This window comes from Erpetoichthys calabaricus, chromosome 1 (genome assembly GCF_900747795.2).
Source record: "Erpetoichthys calabaricus chromosome 1, fErpCal1.3, whole genome shotgun sequence".
NCBI lineage: Eukaryota > Metazoa > Chordata > Cladistia > Polypteriformes > Polypteridae > Erpetoichthys > Erpetoichthys calabaricus.
In genome coordinates, this window is record NC_041394.2 from 3,179,696 (window position 1) to 3,200,522 (window position 20,827).

General features: G+C 41.4%; 2 long non-coding RNA genes across 2 annotated transcripts in view; one reads left to right on the forward strand and one right to left on the reverse strand.

The window, feature by feature from the left end:
* Positions 1-20,827, reverse strand: part of LOC127529770 (uncharacterized) — a 703,801-nt gene that overhangs the window by 456,533 nt on the left and 226,441 nt on the right. The gene's annotated exons all lie outside the window — the stretch shown is intronic.
* Positions 1-20,827, forward strand: part of LOC127529769 (uncharacterized) — a 669,280-nt gene that overhangs the window by 450,670 nt on the left and 197,783 nt on the right. Inside the window, exon 2 of the long non-coding RNA XR_007936374.1 lies at positions 455-479. This is a non-coding gene — a long non-coding RNA (uncharacterized LOC127529769). The remainder of the gene's footprint in view (positions 1-454; positions 480-20,827) is intronic.

The window sequence follows — 20,827 nt, forward strand, 5'->3', positions numbered from 1 at the left end:
CCACTGTATTAGCCTGGCGAATTCCTATTGGCAGGCTATTCCAAATTTTAGGTGCATAACAGCAGAAGGCCGCCTGCCTCACCACTTCTTTTAAGTTTTGCTCTTGGAATTCTAAGGAGACACTCATTTGAGGATCTAAGGTTACGACTTGGAATATAAGGTGTCAGACATTCCGATATATAAGATGGAGCGAGATTATTTAAGGCTTTATTAACCATAAGCACAATTTTAAAGTCAATCCTGAATGACACAGGTAACCAGTGTAGTTACATCAAAACTGGAGAAATGTGCTCGGATTTTCTTTTCCTGGTTAGGATTCTAGCAGCTGCATTCTGCACTAGTTGCAAACGATTTATGTCTTTTTTGGGTAGTCCTGAGAGGAGTGCGTTACAGTAATCTAGTCGACTGAAAACAAAGTGTGAACTAATTTCTCAGCATCTTGCAATGATATGAGGTCTAACTTTAGCTATGTTTCTTAAGTGAAAAAATGATGTCCTAGTGGTCTGATGAATATACGATTTAAAATTCAAATTATAGTCAACAGTTACCCCTAAGCTTTTAACCTCCGTCTTGACTTTTAATCCTAATGCATCAAGTTTACTTCTGATAACCTCATTGTATCCATTATTGCCAATCACTAAAATTTCAGTTTTCTCTTTATTTAGCTTGAGAAAATTACTATTCATCCATTCAGAAATTCAAGTAAGACATTGTGTTAGTGAAGCAAGAGAATTGGGGTCATCAGGTGCTATTGATAAATACAGCTGTGTGACATCAGCATAGCTGTGGTAGCTCATGTTATACCCCGAGATAATCTGACCTAATGGAAGCATGTAGATTGAGAAGAGCAGTGGACCCAGGATAGAGCCTTGTGGAACACCATATAGGATATCATGTGTCTTTGAGTTGTAATTACCACAACTAACAAAGAATTTTCTCCCAGGTAGGATTCAAACCAATTTAAGACACTGCCAGAGAGGCCCACCCATTGACTAAGGCGATTTCTAAGAATATTATGATCAATGGTGTCAAATGTGGCACTCAGATCTAAGAGGATGAGAACAGATAAATGGCCTCTGTCTGCATTTACCCACAAGTCATTTACTACTTTAACAAGTGCAGTTTCTGTGCTGTGATTTGTTCTAAAACCTGACTGAAATTTATCAAAATGCCGACATTGTCCATCTCCCTTATGCTAGAATGCACTTCATTGACTTCTGTTCAGTTTTCAACACCATCATCCCTCAGAAGCTCATAGAAAAGTTGGGCTACAACACTTCCCTATGCAGCTGGATCCTGGATTTCATGAAGGAGAGAATCCCAGAGAGTCCGCATCTGAAACACGTTCTCCAGTACCATCATGCTGAGCACTGGTGCCCCCAGGGTCGTGTACTCTGCCTACTTGTGTTCACTCTGTTGATTCACTATTATATGACTGCATGCAGTCTGTGACGGTAATTAATTAAGTTTGTGGATGACACAATGGCTGTGGGTTTCATCAGCAATAGGGATGAGTCAGCTTTTATAATGGAGACACAACGATTGTCCGACTGGTGCAAGTGTAACAATCTGTCTCCTAATGTGGATTGGAAATTCAGCCAGTGAAATTCTGCAGCATTGTGACTGCATATGTAAGAAGTTGCATGCATGCTCCATATTCAGATGTTTCAGGATGACATTTGAGCCCCGGTCACTTATGCACATTTACAAGTTGTTTGTGATTTAAAGTGAGTAGACTGTGTAGAAATCTACTTAAAGCAGGTTTAACAAATCTGATTTGATTTTTGGTGTGAACTTATTTTCATGTCAAAATCCATGTAAAGTTTTATAAAATGAAGTTCCTGGATTGAAAACAGGTCACCAGGAAATGTGAGGCTGCTGAACTAGCCACTGCACCACCATGTCACCCAGTCTTTCAAGTGTTGCTGCAAGTTCAACTTGCCAGGGGAAAGAACTTTGACTGATTGTCGGCTCAGGCAATATTAAGTTCATGCAGGACCAAATTGCCATTTACAAGAACGGCGAGATTCAGAAGAAAAGTTGGAAATGTATCAGGGCTGCCAAATGTTTCCAAATACTTCAACACCGCACAGCACAGATCTTTTATCGGAAAGAGATTAAGGTGAAAAATCGTCGGCCATTTCTTTCTCAGGAAGAAAAACTGTTGTTTTCAGCAAGTTCTCCTTGATTTTTTTTTTCTTTCTTTTTTTTGAACATCATGTAGACTCGCCTTGAACATCAAATCAATAGTCTGCTAAAGAATGTGTCCCTGGGTGGAATTGTATTTTAATTTAGCATCCTGCAGGGTAGAGGCAGGGGAGTGGGAAGGTGCGAGGCTGAGCACACACTGCATTTGGTTTAGTTAGCTAGCAGCCTGCTGTCAATAGGCTGGATGTGCTGCTGCTGGAGGTCTGAGCTTGGTGGGAGATTGTGGCTTTGCTACTTTCTGGATCATCAGGGGGGGACCTGGAAAACAATTTGGGCCTATACTTTTTATACGGGGTAGCAAACGCATCTTCCTTGCACCCCTTTCAAAAATTTCTCTAGGTTTGCAAGTGATGGTGTGCAGGATGTACGGATGATGCACTGCCCCCCGACTTCTCCAACTGCTTTGTCCTACAGCATTACAGCCAGAGGGCTGAATCACCGCAAAATCTTAACACATGGACAAAGTTAGGCTTTAACACTAGAATCCCTGAAGCCTATGAAAAACTTGTTAATCTTAACCTTAACCTTAAATTCCTTCGTACCTCTCCATTAGTGTCTTTTGTTTTGTAAATGTGTCGATCAGCACAAGCAGCAAACAGCTTGGTATCCCATCACCCCCCACTGCCGGAGCTAAACTCAAGCAAAAAGTTCTCCCAAGCTCAAGTCTGTTTATCTGGGTGTGAGGTGCCTTTAATTGTATAGAGTGAATCATATATTGTTAATTGAAATATTTCATGTGTGTTCTGTGTCTACAATGATCTGTGTAAATGTATGATAAAAGGAAATGTGAGGCAAGAAATGTTGAACACATACCTAAAACAGAATTTTTTTTCATGTTCTAGTACTAATAACAAAATTTAACTGTTGTCACAAAAAGCAGACACAAGACATAAAAAAGGTTTGGGGCAGCCACCTATATAATATTCCCTGGCTGCAAATGGTTAAATTGCTAGCACTGATGTGCTCAGAACAGAGTCCAAAACAGAACTGACTAGGCTAGTCAAATATGGCAGCTTTAAAGGCCAGAAAAGGAAGTAAAGTCATCGAGGGCGGAAGCGGAAGAGTCCTCTTCCATAGGTTCAGACCCGGATGTGACGTCATGAAAAGGGCTGGAACAGGAAGTCTCTTCGGTCATGGGTTCTTCACCGGAAGTGACGTTACTAGGGCCAGTTGGAATTTCCTGTGAACGGTCTGCAGGAAAGAGAGAAAAATGGTCAGTGCACTACGCCACCCCTTGGTCTGCCATGGAATTACTCTCATTTAGACCCTTTAGCTGCCTCCCATGCACACGTGTGTAACAACGTAGAATGTTTGAAGACTTAAGTCCAAACATTAAATAAACACTTTCACAAAAGTGTATAACAAAACAAGTGTGCCTTTATTCAAGAATATAACCAAAGAAAAAGAAATTGGGTTAGGGTATGTTGCTGACACGACCGCTTTGGTGGTGCAATGATAAGAACTGCTGACTCATAATCAAGAGGTTGCTGGTTTCATTCTGGGTGCTTCCTAGATTTACTGTTTTCAGTAGTGAGCTGCTCTTATTGCTACTATTGTACAAAAAAATCATACATTTGATTTCAGTCTGTAACAGCTGGTGTAAATTTATCGTAGTGTTATGTTAGCATTTTTTTAGGGTTAAATGGTTGTCCTTTGCAAAAAGCAAAATGCAAAAGGGAGAGAATGAAGGATTGTGGACCAGCAGGAACTCCATATAATGTGGCAAAGTTTGGGAGTTTATACAATAGAAGGGAATTCTGGACGTTCCTTGTTCCCACTTTCTAGGCTTTCTTTTGTCATTTTCATGAAACTCCATGCTGTTGTAAATCCAGTTCATGAATACAATACAATACAATACAACTTGTTTTTATATAGCACCCTTCACTGAGTGCAGACACAGGTCAGGTGAGGTTGGGCAGCAGGCACTGATGCAGAGCGTTGTCACACCCACCACACAACAAAACAGCTTTGGATCCAGACAGACAAGCAGTCAAGTCCTACCCTCCAGAAGTGACCCTCTATCTGTCATAGCCAGATGTTATGTGGGCTTCCCCTGGGCCTGGTCCAGTCCATTCGGGTACTCAACAATGAGAATCCTGTGAGCTGGATCACCCTCGGGGAAACTTGCCACATGGCCATAGTGTCATAACTGGCACTCCCTCACAATGCAGTTAATGAGCCTCATTTGGCACTCCATAATCAACCACTCATTCAACACAGAGTCAAACCAGCGGTACCCAAGGATTCTCCGCAGAGACACAGTACCAGTCTTCATCTCAGATCACTGGATAGCATCCATGTCTCGCAACCATATAGCAAGACAGGAAGCACCAGGACTCTAAAGACTTGGACCTTCGTCCTTTAGTGAAGATATCAGGAGCGCCACACAACCCTTTCCAGCGACCTCATGACGCCCCATGCTCCCCCAATCCATCTACTGACTTCATAGGAAGAATCACCAGAAATATGAATGTCATTGCCAAGGTAAGTAAACCTCTCGACAAGGTCGACATTCTCTCCACAGACAGATACACCGCTGACGGCTGTGCCTAAGAGGTCATTAAAGGGCTGGATGTTGGTTTTTATCAGGACACTCACAAGCCCAGAGACTCAGACTCCTCGCTGCAATATCACAGCGTCACCAGCAAAGTCAAGATCAGTAAATCTCTCTTCACCAACAGATTCCCCACAGCCACTGGACACCATGACTCTGCCCAACACCCAGTATACAGTATGCAAGCATTGAACAGAGTAGGAGCAGAAGACACCCCTGACAACAGCAACAACATTTATTTATATAGCACATTTTCATACAAACAATGTAGCTCAAAGTGCTGACAAACCCCAGAATTGACTGGAAAAACACAGAGGGTTCTGCCTTCACTCTGCACAGCACTCACTGTACCAGTGTACAGGCCAGCCATGATATCCAGCAACCTTGAAAGCATCCTGCAAAGTCTCAGGCACAGAGAAATATGAACAATTTTTAGTAAAAATACAAGTACAGATTATTATACTTACTAAATACAGAACTGGTACACAGATAAAAACAGATTTGTTAAAAAACACAAAGAAGAAGGCAGAACTAGATAGATTAAACATACAGTAAATGGAACCCAACAATAATTGTATATTAATTACTTGATAAACTATGGCCAGTTCACAACATTGTAGATTATAATCGAACAAAAGAAAGTCAAACTCACAGTACTGGAGAGCTTGGCTAACTGACCGCCAACCTGTTGCTGGGTTTTCTGTTGTGGAGTCTGTGCTGACTTCTGGTGCTTTTGTTCCAAGGGGACGTCCCATGTTCCTGCATGACTGCATTTTCCCAGATGCTTGGTGGCAAGTCCTTACCTCTGAGTAGTTGTGTGGAAGCTCCCGATTCAAGCGCACGAGACAGACTGCGTATGCATGGTGTAACAATCAGGTGTATTCTGCGACAAAGTTAACTGATTTGAAAGTTGGAGCATTTCATATTTTTATTTACTTCATCCAAGAGTCAGTTATTGCTTTTTTGTTTAATAGATCAGTTTTGTGACAATGAGTCATATTCAAAATTAATAGCAATAATAGAATGCAATTCCATGCGTTAATAAATGGGAAAAGATCAGGGGCTTACCGTGATTGTATATTTTTGGTATTGAACGATCAGGGGCTTAAGCCATTGAAGCCCCCTACCTTCTGAGGGCACTGTCTATTCTTAGACCTGTCCTATGTTTATATCAGTTAGGGTAGCTGCATCTATCCCCCCAAGCACAAATAAAGTTCTATCTTTCTATCTATCTAGTCCAGGGGTCGGCAACCCGCGGCTCTGGAGCCGCATGCAGCTCTTCAGCCTCCTTGTAGTGTCTCCCTTTGGCCTTGACAAAAAAAAAACATGAAAATGAATAATGGTAATTTCTTAATTTAATTTGTATTTATATATATATATATATATATGTTTATTTACTACTACTACTACTACTACTATTGTTATATACTTTTAACATCTAATTTTTATTTTTATTTATTTATTTATAATTTGTCAACTAAAATATGCGTCACATCTACGTCTATAGCCCTCGCCTTTACCTGCAGGCGGCTTCTGGAGTGTGCGACCCCTGCACTAACCATGAATAAATCCCAAAAAAGAAAAATCTCAGAAGAAAATAGAGAGTTTAATTCTGCGTGGACAGAAGCATTTGCCTTCACCGCCAACGACGCTGGCTTACCGGTGTGCTTAATATGTGGCGATAAATTATCGAACAACAAATAACGTAACATTGAAAGACATTTTCGAAACAAGCAATCAGCATTCATTGAAAAATACCCAAGTGAAGATGAACGAAAGAGATCAACTGCAACGGAAAGCTGAACAGAGCAAACATACTTTCAAAAAGTGGATCACTTCTCCATGTTTTGGCGTTTGAGCGCAAGATGACAGTGTTTGCCAGAGATGTACAGAAAGGTACGCTCTCTCACTTCCCCTCCCTGAGAGAGTTCAAAGAAGCGAACAATCGCATAAATTGTGATTATTTCCACCGTACAATTATTGCAATGCAAGCTGTATTTAGAGAAAGATTCAGTGAGTTCAGAAAGGAAAAAAACTCTGTCCTTCCCTGTCACACCCCTGGACAATCGACCCATCCCTGCTGAACACATCCGCATTCACAGGAGTAAGTAAGCCCGATCTAGAAATTGAACTGGCCAACACAGCGGATAAAGATTTATGGGTGTCCAAGTTCAAATGCCTGACAGCGGATCTTGAAGAAGTCGCCCGTCAGAAGGCTACTCTCACTAAAGAGCACAAATGGAGTGATATTGAAAACCTTTCCAAACCCGACAAACTTGTTTTCGACACATTGAGTGCCATTCCCGAAAAACGTATATGAACATGAAAAAATATGCTTTTGGAGTCCTGTCCATCTTTGGCTCAACATACTTATGTGAGCAAGTTTTCTCAAGCATGAACTTCATAAAGTCCAAATATCCCTCCCGCTTCACACATGAGAGCCTGCAGTCCTGTGTGAAGGTCAAAGTCACAGCCCTGACATAGAGATGATCTGCAGCGAACTTCAGAAAGAGAAGTCACATTAAACAGGTGAGAACAATAGCATTTAGTAGGCTATTATTTTTCAGGAAAAAAAACACATTCATTTCAGACCCGGAGCTGATGTCAGTTTTTTTGTATGTTCAGGTGCTTCAGTTGATTGCTGGCTGAGAAGGAAACCTGAAGAGGATGAGAGCACACTGAAATTGAATTTTATGTTTACTTTTTCAAAGCTGCTAAGCTACAGCTAAATGTTTTCTTTATATTAAAGTGGGCTAGTTTTTATTTTAATTTTACACAGATATATGGAGAAATTCAAATAGGCCTGCATAGTTCAGTTTAATTTATTTCAAAGTAGGCCTACACATGCACACTGCACTTCTGCTTGTTGTATTCCGTGGTTGTAACATGTAAAATCTAAAAAAAGATTAAAACTTTTAAAAGTTTATAAGCTGTGTCATGTTTTACGGCTATAGACTATTTTTCTTTGGAGGAAGAGGGGGCAAAATGGCTCTTTTGATAGTGAAGGTTGCAGACCCCTGATCTAGTCCAAACACCACTTAATTCTTCCAAAATGACATCAAGTTTTGAAGATCCCTAATGTCTTGGTGTCTACCATGCTACCTGGTCACTTATTCCATCTGTCTGTGGTTCTCTGTATGAAGAAAGACTTTCTAATGTCAATCCCAGCACTGCCCCCTGCTGGACGTCACTCATTAACATCACCCAATTCTGATGAGGTTCTTCTCAAAATTACCCTCTGCTTTCTGTGTCTGAGTCAATTCTGCACCCACCTACACACCACACCCTGAACTGCCACTTCTTTTAGTTTGATGCCCAACCTCTCATGTGGCACCTCATCAAATGCTTTCTGAAAGTCCAGGTAATTAATATCTTATGCTCCACTCTGATCATATCGCTTTTGTTGCTTCTTCAAAGAATTAATGTGTAAGAATATGTGCTCAATTTGAATGTGTCTATTCAGGGATTCTATTTTGCTCTGTGAACTTTTAAATCCTGTCACTAGGAAAATATATGTTGTTGTTTAACAATAAGTAATGGACTGATTTTCATATACGTTATATAGTTCCAAACTTGCTATTTTCTTTAAGCTGTAACCAAATCTGTATCTTTATAGTGTGGCCAATAGAGGGCGCTCCAACCACCTCAACCCAACACAGACAAACACAGGAGACACAAGTCCAAGCACAGCGATTTTTCTTTTTCTTTTTTCTCTTGTGGGAAATGCCATCCCTGTTCCCCACAAGTAAGACACAGTTCCAGCAAGCACAACACTTTCTTTCTTCGTCCCCCTCCTCCTGAGTCTGGCTCACCAATAGTGTTCACTGGCTGCTAATATAAGGCACCTGGATGTGCTCCAGGTGCTCGGTGATGAACTACCGGCAGCACTTCTGGGTGTGGCAGAAGGGCTGTGCTCCAGGGCTCAGCATCTGCTGCAACACCCCCTAGTGGTGCCCACGGACCCCAACAGGGCTGTATCAAGTTCCAACTCCTATGGAGCCCTGCGGGAATCCGAGGCACTGCTGTCATCTAGCTAGCATTTCAGGTTGCCTCATGTATAAACGGTGCGTACGCACAAAAATGTTGCTTACGAATGTTTCCACGCTCAAATCGCGATGTATAAAACCTAAACTTGGCATAAAGCCATGCACATTTCCACGGTACCTCATACCCTGGCATACGCAATTTCTCCGCTCGGTTTTGCAGACTGGCGGCACCCAGCGTCAAAGCAGTGCTACTGTTCCTGTGTGGTTACCCTTTCTTTCTTAGACCCACATTCCTGACGCGGCTTTATAAATACACTGAAATTAACTGCATATTGTTTATTAGTGTGATGCATCTGATTGTAATTAACCTGTAGCAATATAATGGTCCAGGGAATAGCCATAGTATTCCAAATACCAGAACTGCTTTAGTATTGTTACGCTCACTGCATCTTCTTCTTCTTTCAGCTGCTCCCGTTAAGGGTTGCCACAGCGGATCATCTTTTTCCATATTACTCTCACTGCACCACTTGGAGTATTTATATCACTGTATCTGAGTGGGGAATCACAGCAGCAGCTGATCGGAAAGAGAATTATCGGTATACAGTTTCAAGCACACACTACCTCAGCCACAATGCGTCAAAGCCTTTCCTATACGGACCTCGCGTTTCAGAAACAGTTTCATCCCAAGAACTATAAACGCACTCAATCAGTCCATCAAGTGCTCCTTGTAGAACTGTTTGTACTTATAAGTACAATTACCTCACTGTAAACTTACACTACAGTTATAATATTGCACAACCTGCGCCACTTTATAAAGCGCGTATGATGACGATACCATTTTAAGATGAAATGCAGCAAAATATGTTGCTTATAGCATACAGAAAAAACTTTAACTTCATTTAAATAATCTGTATTGTTAATAATTAAACGTTAGGACACGGTGCCGCAGCACTAGCTAGTTCACTGATAGCTTCTGCCTTGCGCTGTATTACTGCTGGTGCTGACGCAACACTGGAAGGATAGACGGATAGAATAATTAAACATGTACTACGAAGATATTTCAATGTTCCTTAAAAGTTTTGAAGAATCGGCGTTCTAATCTTACAGATGGCTTAACGTCTATTAGATAGCTGATTGTGTGGCGATTGGGTATTTGGAGAAAGAAAAGTAAGGACAGGAATTGGAGGTTAGTACGTTTGAAAGAGACAGTACTGCTGTGATAAATTATTTCATCGAAGGTCGCACATGGCGCAGCAAACCTCTTGCGTGAGATATGAACAATCACTGCGCCACCGTGTTCTCAAGTTTAATAACATGCTTTCATTCCTATCATCATGAAAATGATATCACGTATACATCTCAGTATTTTAATTATTCAGAGAGCTGTAATATCACGAATGTAATGGATTCTGCGTCCTGTCGGAGAAAGAGAAAGAACAGAAGCACGTAGTGATTCACACACATAGAGCACATAGAAGATCAAACACAGAACAAAGCATTTAACGTGCTACTTGAGAAACTAGTAAAATAAACGATTTTAAGATGGAGTTTATGATGTTCTACTTTAATGACAAAATAAACTGCGTAATTAAAGTGGAAATTTAGAGATTAAAGTTGACATTTCGTGCTTTTTTCCCACTGTGTGCCTATTTTTTTTCTCTGTACCCTAATAAGCTTTCATATGACACTCAGAAGGTCTGCTGCGAGTCGCCTTTTCAAGCCGACATTGATATGTGACAACTTCTCTTTTATTTCGGGCACTGTGCGACTTTGTGAACTTGAGCCTTCGAGTTTCTCCGACACTATGTCACTCGATCATCTTTCTTTTGTTGATTATCCCACTGTTTAAACCAACAAATAGTACGTTTTTCCTTTGCCTCCACTTGGTATTCGCTGAAATTCTTATATTTTCCCCCATGCTTTTTCCATTGTCTTTTCACAGAAGGCTATTTATATTGATTTGCATATTCAAAAAGGCATAATTCTGGGAGGAGTTGGGGCGGGACAGAAGGCGCGTGCACGTGTGTTACTTTTCACGCTGATCGGGATTTATGTAGTGGAAGAACGTGAAAGTTTTGCGTACGCACAGATTCCCACATCTGGATTTTTCTGTGCGTACGCACATTCCCGCTTTTGTGCTTACGCCATGTTATAGTGTGAGTTCTACGCACGGCGTTATACATGAGGCCCCAGGGGAGGATATGTTCTGGCCACATCTTCTCCTCTGCTCCTTTCAGCGTGGAGACGTCCTGACCTGGCAAAGACCCCAGCCGTCCATGACAATAGGTACTTATTAAGTATATCATACCTATGATATATTTCCACAGGAGGTCAGTAGAGGTCTGTGAAGGTAAAGGAGTTTCAAGGACAGGCAGTTAGTTACTGAAAGGACAACTAATGATCTCTGCAAGCAATAAAACTGATAAATGTGTGCTAACTAAGGGTCACCAGACACGACCTGACTCTTGTTGGTTTCAAGTAAGCAGGATGACATTGACTGATGGAATGGCACGAGTGGGGTGATCATTTCCAAAGTGTAAAAAACTGGAGACTGTTTAAATTGGTGTTCAGAACTTTAATTCATTAAAGATATTAATGCTATTAAAGATCTGCTTTTGTTAAATTAAAATATTGTGGCTCATTTTCTTCCACAGAAACAAGACCTCCCTTCTTCTGAACCCATGCTGACTGTTCAGTAAAACTCCCATTCCTGCCAAGCTTATCTTCTTATATAATACGCCATCATGGCTGTCCGTTTGTCTGTCCAGGATTTTAAATCACTTGTAGCTCGTAAACAGTTTGAACTATTGATCTGAAATTTGGTGCACATATACTACGTAATGTCTACTGTCCACTTTCGGGGTGATGATTGACCTCCAAGGTTATTCCTCTTTTTATTTTTATTTTATTTAATTGTAGAATCAACTCTCGGCAGCAGGCAGGATGTCGGCTGGGCAGCGCATGTATACGGGCACCTTTCTCATCCCTACCATCTTCGCCATCAGTTCCTCTACTTCTTCATATATTAAATCATTCTTGAGGCAGATTGAAGACTTAAGTGCCAGCGTAAGTGAAAAATTAAGGAAAACGTGCTAAGTAATTGCAACACAAACACTGACTTAATCAGTTTTAACCCGAAAAGATTCCGATGGAAGAAGAGAAGAAGCGGGCCGTTAGGGCGGAGGAAAGAAGTGCTGCTCAGAAAGCAGCAAGTACATCAACCTCTGAGCAAATGAATGCTAAGCGTACAGAGAAAGAAAGAGGATTAAAACTAGGAATGCTCAAGTCAAGTGTATTCACTGCACGTCATCGTGCTGTGCACCGTTACTGGTCCTTAACGATTCCTTCCATTAATTTACCTGTGATGTACGTTAGTTTTTTTCTGGCCTATAGTTTCTTGGTTCTGCCCGGTCACCATTTTTATATAACGGGATAATATTTGCCATCTTCCAGTCCTTCAGAATTCCCCCAGTGCTCAGTGACTTCCTAAAAGTATATGTCAAGGGTTTATATCTGTCCTTGCTAACCTGCTTAAGAACTCAAGGATTAATGTTACCTGGTCGGGTAATTTATTTGAATTTTTTATTTGATTTAAAACTGCTGATGCTGAACACTCCTTATAATACAGAATGAAAAAATCTCCGAGGGCCACTGAGGTCACTTCATTTGCACCCAAAGCCACACCCCTTCTGGGTATATAATCCAAAGTCTGACTGGAAGTAGACGTTAGTTAGTTAGAGTAACCCTGATATTCTGTATATGCATTGAATTATTATTTTTATCATGGCTCCACAATCCATACTAACCCCTACTTTCTCTGCTGTTCTTTTTCCAGTTTTCTATGATGGTGCAGCCTGAACAAGGCACCATGTAGTCCTTATATTGATGGACCATCATGAACATCATCATATAATTCTTCCACGTGAAGCCTGAAAACCATGAGGACTGATTGAGATCATTTATGTTAGTTAGAATGCCTAGTGGGGGCTGGATGGGTGGTCTCGTGGCCTCTGAACCCCTGCAGATTTTTTTTTTTTTTTTGTTGTTTTTTCTGTCCTCCCAGGCCGTCGGACCTTACTTTATTCTTTGTTAATTAGTATTGGCTAATTTTATTTTTATATTTTTTTCTTTTTCTTTCTTCATCATTTGTATGAAAACCTGCTGTTGAAATAAATGTTGTTGTTGTTCAATGGTGGACCTTGCGGTAGGAGTGACAAATGCATTCAAGGTGGAGGTGGGATTACATGAGGGATCGGCTCTGAGCCCTTTCTTATTTGCAATGGTGATGGGCAGGTTGACAGATGAGATTAGACAGGAGTCCCCGGGGACTATGATGTTTGCTGTGTGATCTGTAGCGATAGTAAGGAGCATGTTAAAGAGAACCTGGAGAGGTGAAGATCTGCTCTAGAGAGGAGAGGAATGAGGAACAAGACAGAATACATTTGTATGAATGAGAGGGGGGTCAGTGGAATGGTGAGGATGCAAGGAGTAGAGTTGGCAAAGGTGGATGAGTTGAAATATTTGGGATCAACGGTACAAAGTAATTGGGAGTGTGGAAGAGAGGTGAAGAAGGGAGTGCAGGCAGGGTGGAATGGGTGGAGAAGAGTGTCAGGAATTATTTGTGACAGACAAGAGTGAAAGGGAAGGTCTTGAGACCAGCTATGTTATATGGGTTGGAGACAGTGGCAATGACCAGAAAGGAGGAGGCAGAGCTGGAAGTGGCAGAGTTAAAGATGCTAAGATTTGCACTGGGTGTAACGAGGATGGATAGGATTAGAAATGAGGACATTAGAGGGTCAGCTCAAGTTGGAAGGTTGGGAGACAAAGTCAGAGAGGCGAGATTGCGTTGGTTTTGACATGTGCAGAGGAGAGATGCTGAGTATATTGGGAGAAGGATGCTAAGGATAGAGCTGTCATGCAAGAGGAAAAGAGGAAGGCCTAAGAGAAGGTTTATGGATGTGGTGAGAGAGGACATGCAGATGATGGGTGTGACAGAGCAAGATGATGAGGACAGAAAGATATGGAAAAAGATGATCTGCTGTGGCAACCACTAATGGGAGCAGCTGAATTAAGAAAACGTTGTTCAATGGTGGACCAGATTGTGAGGAGCATGGAGCTCCAAGCCTCTGAAGATGTTTGCCAAATTCTTCATTTGGCATGATAGTGCATTGTTTTGTTTCCATACACTGAACAGCAAAATGAAACAGGTCATCCTGCAGGACCATCCATCCATCCATCCATTGTCTCCCGCTTATCCGAGGTCGGGTCGCGGGGGCAGCAGCTTGAGAAGAGATGCCCAGACTTCCCTCTCCCCGGCCACTTCTTCTAGCTCTTCCGGGAGAATCCCAAGGCGTTCCATCCTGCAGGACCCCCAGCACTAATTCCTTTGTTCTTTGATTCCTTTTACAACAATTTACCAATTTGTGCTGATGTTAAGTTACAGACAATTCCTTCTTCACAAAGAAGCAAAATTCTTCACCAGACTCTTTTATTCTGTCTCATCCAGGGTTGTTTCCCACCTTGCACTCATTCTTGCTGTTTCATTCTGCCTTTACATCCTTTTAATTCTGCTTACCTTGATAAGAACTGATTGATGGTGATTGCTGTGCAAGATACTAAGTGCTTGTATGATTGATTGAAGAAAGGGACAAATATCAAATTAACCTACAGAGCTTACGTTCATTGAACAGTTCAGAGCCATCTTGTCCAGTGGAGGGCAGCCTGCCTTGCTATACAATGCAGCCGACGAGCTAAGAGTTAGCAACTCTCCGACGGGCTGAAGTCCCCAGACACCCAACGTCCTGTAAGCCATCAGCAAAAATCTGAAAATCAATTCTTTGCTTGATTGAAAGCAAGTGTAATGACCAGATTAATGCTGCATGGTGGGCAGAAGCTGGAACAAGTCCCCGAATGTGATTTGTGCTCACCGGAGTCTCCCTGAGGATCTGGGCCACTTTCAATTAAAGTCCCGCAAATTGAATGTAGGAGAATAATTAGCATCAATCAATCATTCCAAATTGTGGGAAACACTCATTAACGTCAACAAATGATAGCAGGAGGATGAGGACCACCACGCATACTACACACATTCAGACATACCGCAGAGCTGGATTGTTACTTATCCTCCAATAAGCCTGTTGAAAATGTTACAATCACAGATGTTTTTGGTCTGTGGCTCCTTACATCAAGAAGGTGCTTTACATATACAGCATGGAGGACTTCCTTTCACTTTTCATCAATGGCAAATCTGGCTTGTGCTACAGGCTGTCACCAGAGGTTAATGCGGAAAATGCCCCCTGAAATCCCAAGCTTCAACAAATCCAACTCTTTGGCCACCAGGGGACACAAACCAAACCGGTAAAGCCTACGCAACTTGATGAAAATGTTTTAATGTAAACGTAATCCATCCTGAAAGGTACAATTAGGCCTAACCATCAATCGTTTAACTGGATTGCTTGACCTTTATGATGACCTCAGCCTTTCAAGAGTATTTGCTTTTTTTATTCTTATGCCTATTTTGTTTTATTTATTGCTAATGTGGAATCAATGGATTCATCGCAAATTTCTCCGGTTCTGTTCAGCCTATATACATCAGACTTCCAATACAACTGAGTCCTGCCACGTGCAAAAGTTCGCTGACGACACTGCTATCGTGGGCTGCATCAGGAGTGGGCAGGAGGAGGAGTATAGGGACCTAATCAAGGACTTTGTTAAATGGTGCGACTCAAACCACCTACACCTGAACACCAGCAAAACCAAAGAGCTGGTCACCAGAGGTGACTGTGTGCAGAGGGTACAGACCTATAAATACCTGGGAGTGCCGCTGGATGATAAATTGGAGTGGACTGCCAATACTGATGCTCTGTGCAAGAGAGGACAGAGCCGACTATACTTCCTTAGAAGACTGGCGTCTTTCAACATTTGCAATAAGATGCTGCAGATGTTCTATCAGACGGTTGTGGCGAGCGCCCTCTTCTACGCTGTGGTGTGCTGAGGAGGCAGCATTAAGAAGAGGGACGCCTCACGCCTGGACAAACTGGTGAGGAAGGCAGGCTCTATTGTAGGCACGGAGCTGGACAGTTTGACATCCGTGGCAGAGCGACGGGCGCTGAGCAGACTCCCGTCAATCATGGAGAATCCACTGCATCCACTGAACAGGATCATCTCCAGACAGAGGAGCAGCTTCAGCGACAGACTGCTGTTACCGTCCTGCTCCACTGACAGACTGAGGAGATCGTTCCTCCCCCAAACTACGCGACTCTTCAATTCCACCCTGGGGGGGGGGGGGTTAAACGTTAACATTATACAAAGTTATTGTCTGTTATACCTGCATTTTGTATCACTCTTTTAATATTAAATATTCTTTTTTTATCAATATGCTGCTGCTGGAGTATGAGAATTTCCCCTTGTAATAATAATAAAGTATCTATCTATCTATCTATCTATCTATCTATCTATCTATCTATCTATCTATCTATCTATCTATCTATCTATCTATCTATCTATCTATCTATCTAAAAACCAAATCCAAGGAAAACACCATTCCATTTAGGCATTATTGTGAGTTGGAAACGGTATGAGGCTGTCGTGGATTTCTTTTAAATAAAGTTACACTTCAAATGGTTTAGTGCATATATATATATATATATATATATATATATATTGTAACCACAAGGGGTCTCCACAGACACAGTAATGCCCAAGCACAACTCTGGGTTCAAAGGGTTTCTGTGTGTTTTCAACACCTTTTTACAGAAGTACCAGCAACAATGCGCCAATATAAATGGTCTCCTTCCACCTCTAAGAGAGTGTTGGCTGCTGCCTCCTGACTCTGACTCGATTAAGTGAGGCTGCTTCCAATGTTCTGCCCAGGTCATCCAGAGCACTTCCAGGTCGTGCAGATACCTAGGTAGTCCCCCACCTGCAAGAGCACCCAGATTCCAACTCTCATGCCATGGTGTCGTAGGCCTGAGGACCACCTGTCACCTCTCTTAGAGAGTCAAGGTTGGGAGGCTGTCAAAAGACAGGGCCTATTAAAGTCCATTGCGACACTCCTTGTGTGATTTTAGGCTATAACAAAAATAAATTGTATTGTATTGTCTGTTTTCTGTGTACTCTGGTGTCCCCTTACATCCCCAAAGGCATCCTGATTAGATGGTGACTCTAAACCTGTCCAGTGTCCATGTAGGGTCCTCCAATCGACTGGCACATTATCCAAAGTTATTTCCTGCCATGTGTCCAGTGCCCGGCAAAAGCTTCAGGCCCTCATAACTATAAATTGAATTAGATGGCTTTGTCGCATATTTTATTCACCTTTAAGTCACTTCTCTACTTTAGAATATTAAGTGACATCCTCATGGAAAACATGACGACGCCACTTCTTTCAGTCATGCACCTTAAGAGCATGCAGATTTTTCAACTTCCTGCACACTGTGAACATAAATACATTCCCGCGGCTCTCACTTTAGAAATGTTTTATTACTTAATGAATACCGTTTGTTCTAATAAGTGAATTACTTCCATTTGTTTACAGTGGTTTTAAGAAAATGTGCTGCACAAGCTCAGCATTATTTAGCCAACCTGATTAGACCTGCTGATGGGGCTCATTAGGAAGCATTTGAATATTAATTGAATGTTGGCAACATGTGAATGTGATTAGAATGAGGCAGCAATCGAGTGTGCTGTCACCTGAAATTGGAGGAATACGGTAATTAAAAACACACGCTAGGGCAGTTCCAAAAAGAGATATCAATACATCAATTGGTGCCATAAATTAATCAGGGGCAGCGGCTTTTGGAAAGTGAATTGTTCATTGTTCATTGACTAGTTATGAGTGTTTGTGTGTATGATGGAGCACTATGTAGCAGTGCTACTGGGGATTGAAACTGCAGTGGCTCTGTTTGGTCATCTGCTGGGGGCGCAGGGGCTGCTGGGTACAAGGAGGCCGGAGCGACATTTAAAAGGGGGCCAGTGATACAAAAACGGAAGTGTTTTGTGTTTCATGTCTGGCATTGCCCGTCTGTCTGCTTTCTGTTCAGATACCTGTGGATTTTTGTTTTGTCCTGGATCGTCTCTTGTTTTGGGCTATGGACTGTCTGTCTGGTGTCTTCCTGCACATCAGGACTGTCCGAGGATTTGTTGTCATTCTGTGAAGAAAGGAGCGCCCCTGATTCCAGTCACCCGTCTTCATCTCATCAGGAAATACCGGTAGGACTATCTTTACATTCCCATTCTGCCACCATCATTGCATTTCATCAGTTGCCGTTTTCCATGGACTTTACAGTGTGTGGTTTTTGTTTGTGTCTATTTGAATAATCGCCGGAAAGGAACTGGGATGGGATCGTTTTAGTGTGTAGTTATATTTAATTTATTATTGTTTAATACATTCTTTAACTTCTGTTTTATTACTGATTGATTTCTTGTCTCTGTGAGGGAGTATGTGTGAGTTGGGCCAAGGCTGGGGACGTTCCTGGGATCCCCACGTAAAAAAATAAATAAATCACTGTCTTATCAATGGTGTGAAGCTTAGCAGCGCTGGACCATTACAACTGAGATATTCTCATTACTACACTTGCATCCTCTTTGTGAAGACTGCGTGTCTTCACCACCATCATCACTGTTTTCTTCCATGTATTGCGGTTTCCATCCATGTGCTCCAAGCTGGCCTAGTGTAAGTTTGTGTACAAGTTGAGGTTCAAGTTCAAATTCAAATGTATTGCCATGTGTGCATATTAGAATGATATTATTAATTTGTCATAGACGTGCAAGTAGGAGACAGCTAAAGGGCCTGAGTAATAGTAATTCCATGCCAGACCAGGGGGCGGCAAGGTGCACTAACTCTCATTCTCAATCCCTTGCAGACCATTCTTGGGAAATCCCGCACAGTTCTGGTGCCTCCGATGATGTCACTTCTGGTTCCGGCGCCTCCAATGACATCACTTCCGGTTCCAGGCTTGATGACATCACTTCCGGTTCTGGGCACCGATGACATCATTTCCTGCAATGGCCTTTAAAGCCGCCATCTTGTCTCCATACCAGCAGTTCTGTTTTGGACTTGTGAACAAACTCAATTATTTTCAACCTTTTGCAGCCAAGGCATATTATATGGGTGGCTGCCCCAAACCTTTATGATGTCCGTGTGTCATTCTTGTGACAAGTTACAAGTCCTCCGTGGTAGTGACGCCAACAGACGGTGAATGCAAGGATGTAGTGTAGGGAAGCGGCCGTCAATGTGAAGTCCTTCTTGGTTGTTTTTAAAGATTTGCTCTTGCTGTTGCCTCTCCTCTCCTTGAATTCTGATTGTCTGTAATGTTATTTTTTTATTTAAAAATTAGTCTTAATTATATGGAATGTTATTTTCTTCTAATAAAACCAATAAAATATACAAAAAAGTGTGCTCCTTGGACCACAAGTGGTTCCTATCAAGAGGAGTAAAGGGGGTCATGACATCAAGATGTACAACAAAAGTTGTTTCTGTCTAGTTTTCCAAAAAAAAAAATCTGAAACCTTGTCCTGGATAATTTTGGAAAACAAAACAAGATGAACTCATAGTGGATTAAAATTATCAAATTAATGAGTGCAGTGGATACCCACTCTTGCTTTTGTGAAACAAGAACTCGCGAACAGCCGATTTTACGTAAATGTTAGAAATTTTGAAAGTTCCACAAGGTAATAGAATACATTACCAAGCATTGTGGTAGAGAGTAAGACTTTAGGGACCTTGAAATCTCAACTTGATGTTATTTTGGACAATCTAGGTGAATAGGATGATAACCTAATTGGGCTGACTGGTCTTTTCCCTTCACGATTTTCAGATTTTCTTCTGTGATCCTGTCTTTCACATGAGGTCCCTAGTTTTTTTTAGCTATAACAACATAACTTGATGTTTGATTCACCGGGTGACATGTCAGCTCATTAGTACAGTGTCATAATTCCAACATTTCCAATTTCAAACTTTAAGGATCATGTGGTCACTTTGTTTAGTTTACACATTTTTTTTTCTTACACTGGCTCCCGGTTAAGTTTAGGGCAGATTTCAAAATCCTCCTTTTAACTTATAGAGCCTTCAATGACCACGGTCTAGCATACTTATCTGAACTTATCATGAATTTTCAAACTAGCATGCATGTTAAGATCTCAAGATGTTGGTCTGCTTAAGATTCCAAGAATTAATAAAATAACAGTGGGAGTGTTTTGTTAAGTTTGACTTGAATGACTAAAAAAATAAAAAAACGCTAACTTTTACAAGTACCATACATTCACACTGTCTGTTACAGACTCCGATCAAATGCATGTTTTAATTGTATAATAGTAACAATAAGAGCAGCTCAATACTCAAAGCATTTATTTTGGTACATGGCAAGGCTCAAACCCACAACCTGTTGATTATGAGTCAGTCATTCTTACCACTACTACCAAAGCGGTCGCTACAACGACGTAAACTAACCCAATTTCTTTTTCTTTGGTTATATTTGTGAATAAAAGTGCACTTGTTCTGTTATATTTGTACCTTTTGTGAAAGTGCTTATTTGATTTTTGGACTTCAGTCTTCACACATTATACACTTCATGTCAAAATGTTGTCATTAGTACTAAAACAAGAAAAAAGTTTGTCTTTTAGGTATGTGTTCAACATTTCTTGCATTTCCTGTCACCCTACACTTACGTAGATCATTGTAGACACGGAACACACGTGAAATGCATGTATTCCAAATAATGATATATTATTTACCCTCTACACTTGCTAGCACCTCACTCCCAGATAATCAAGTCTTGAGCTCGAAGAAATTTTTGCCCTTCCTGTTATCCCTTCCTGGGGGTAGTGGGATAGCAGGCTGCTTGCTGCTTGTGCTGATTGACACATTTACAACAGAAAAGACACTGACGGAGAGGTGTGAACGGATTTAAGGTGGGCCAGGTTTACGAGTTTTTTCATAGGCTTTGGTAATTCAAGAGTTAATTCCATGGCTTGTTGCTGCTCTTATTTCTGAAATTGTTGATTTTCTCTTTTCTGAGAGCACTGTTAAAATGGTTTGTGGACCTGAGCAGATAAGCATTTCTGAGACCTCCAACTTTCTTTA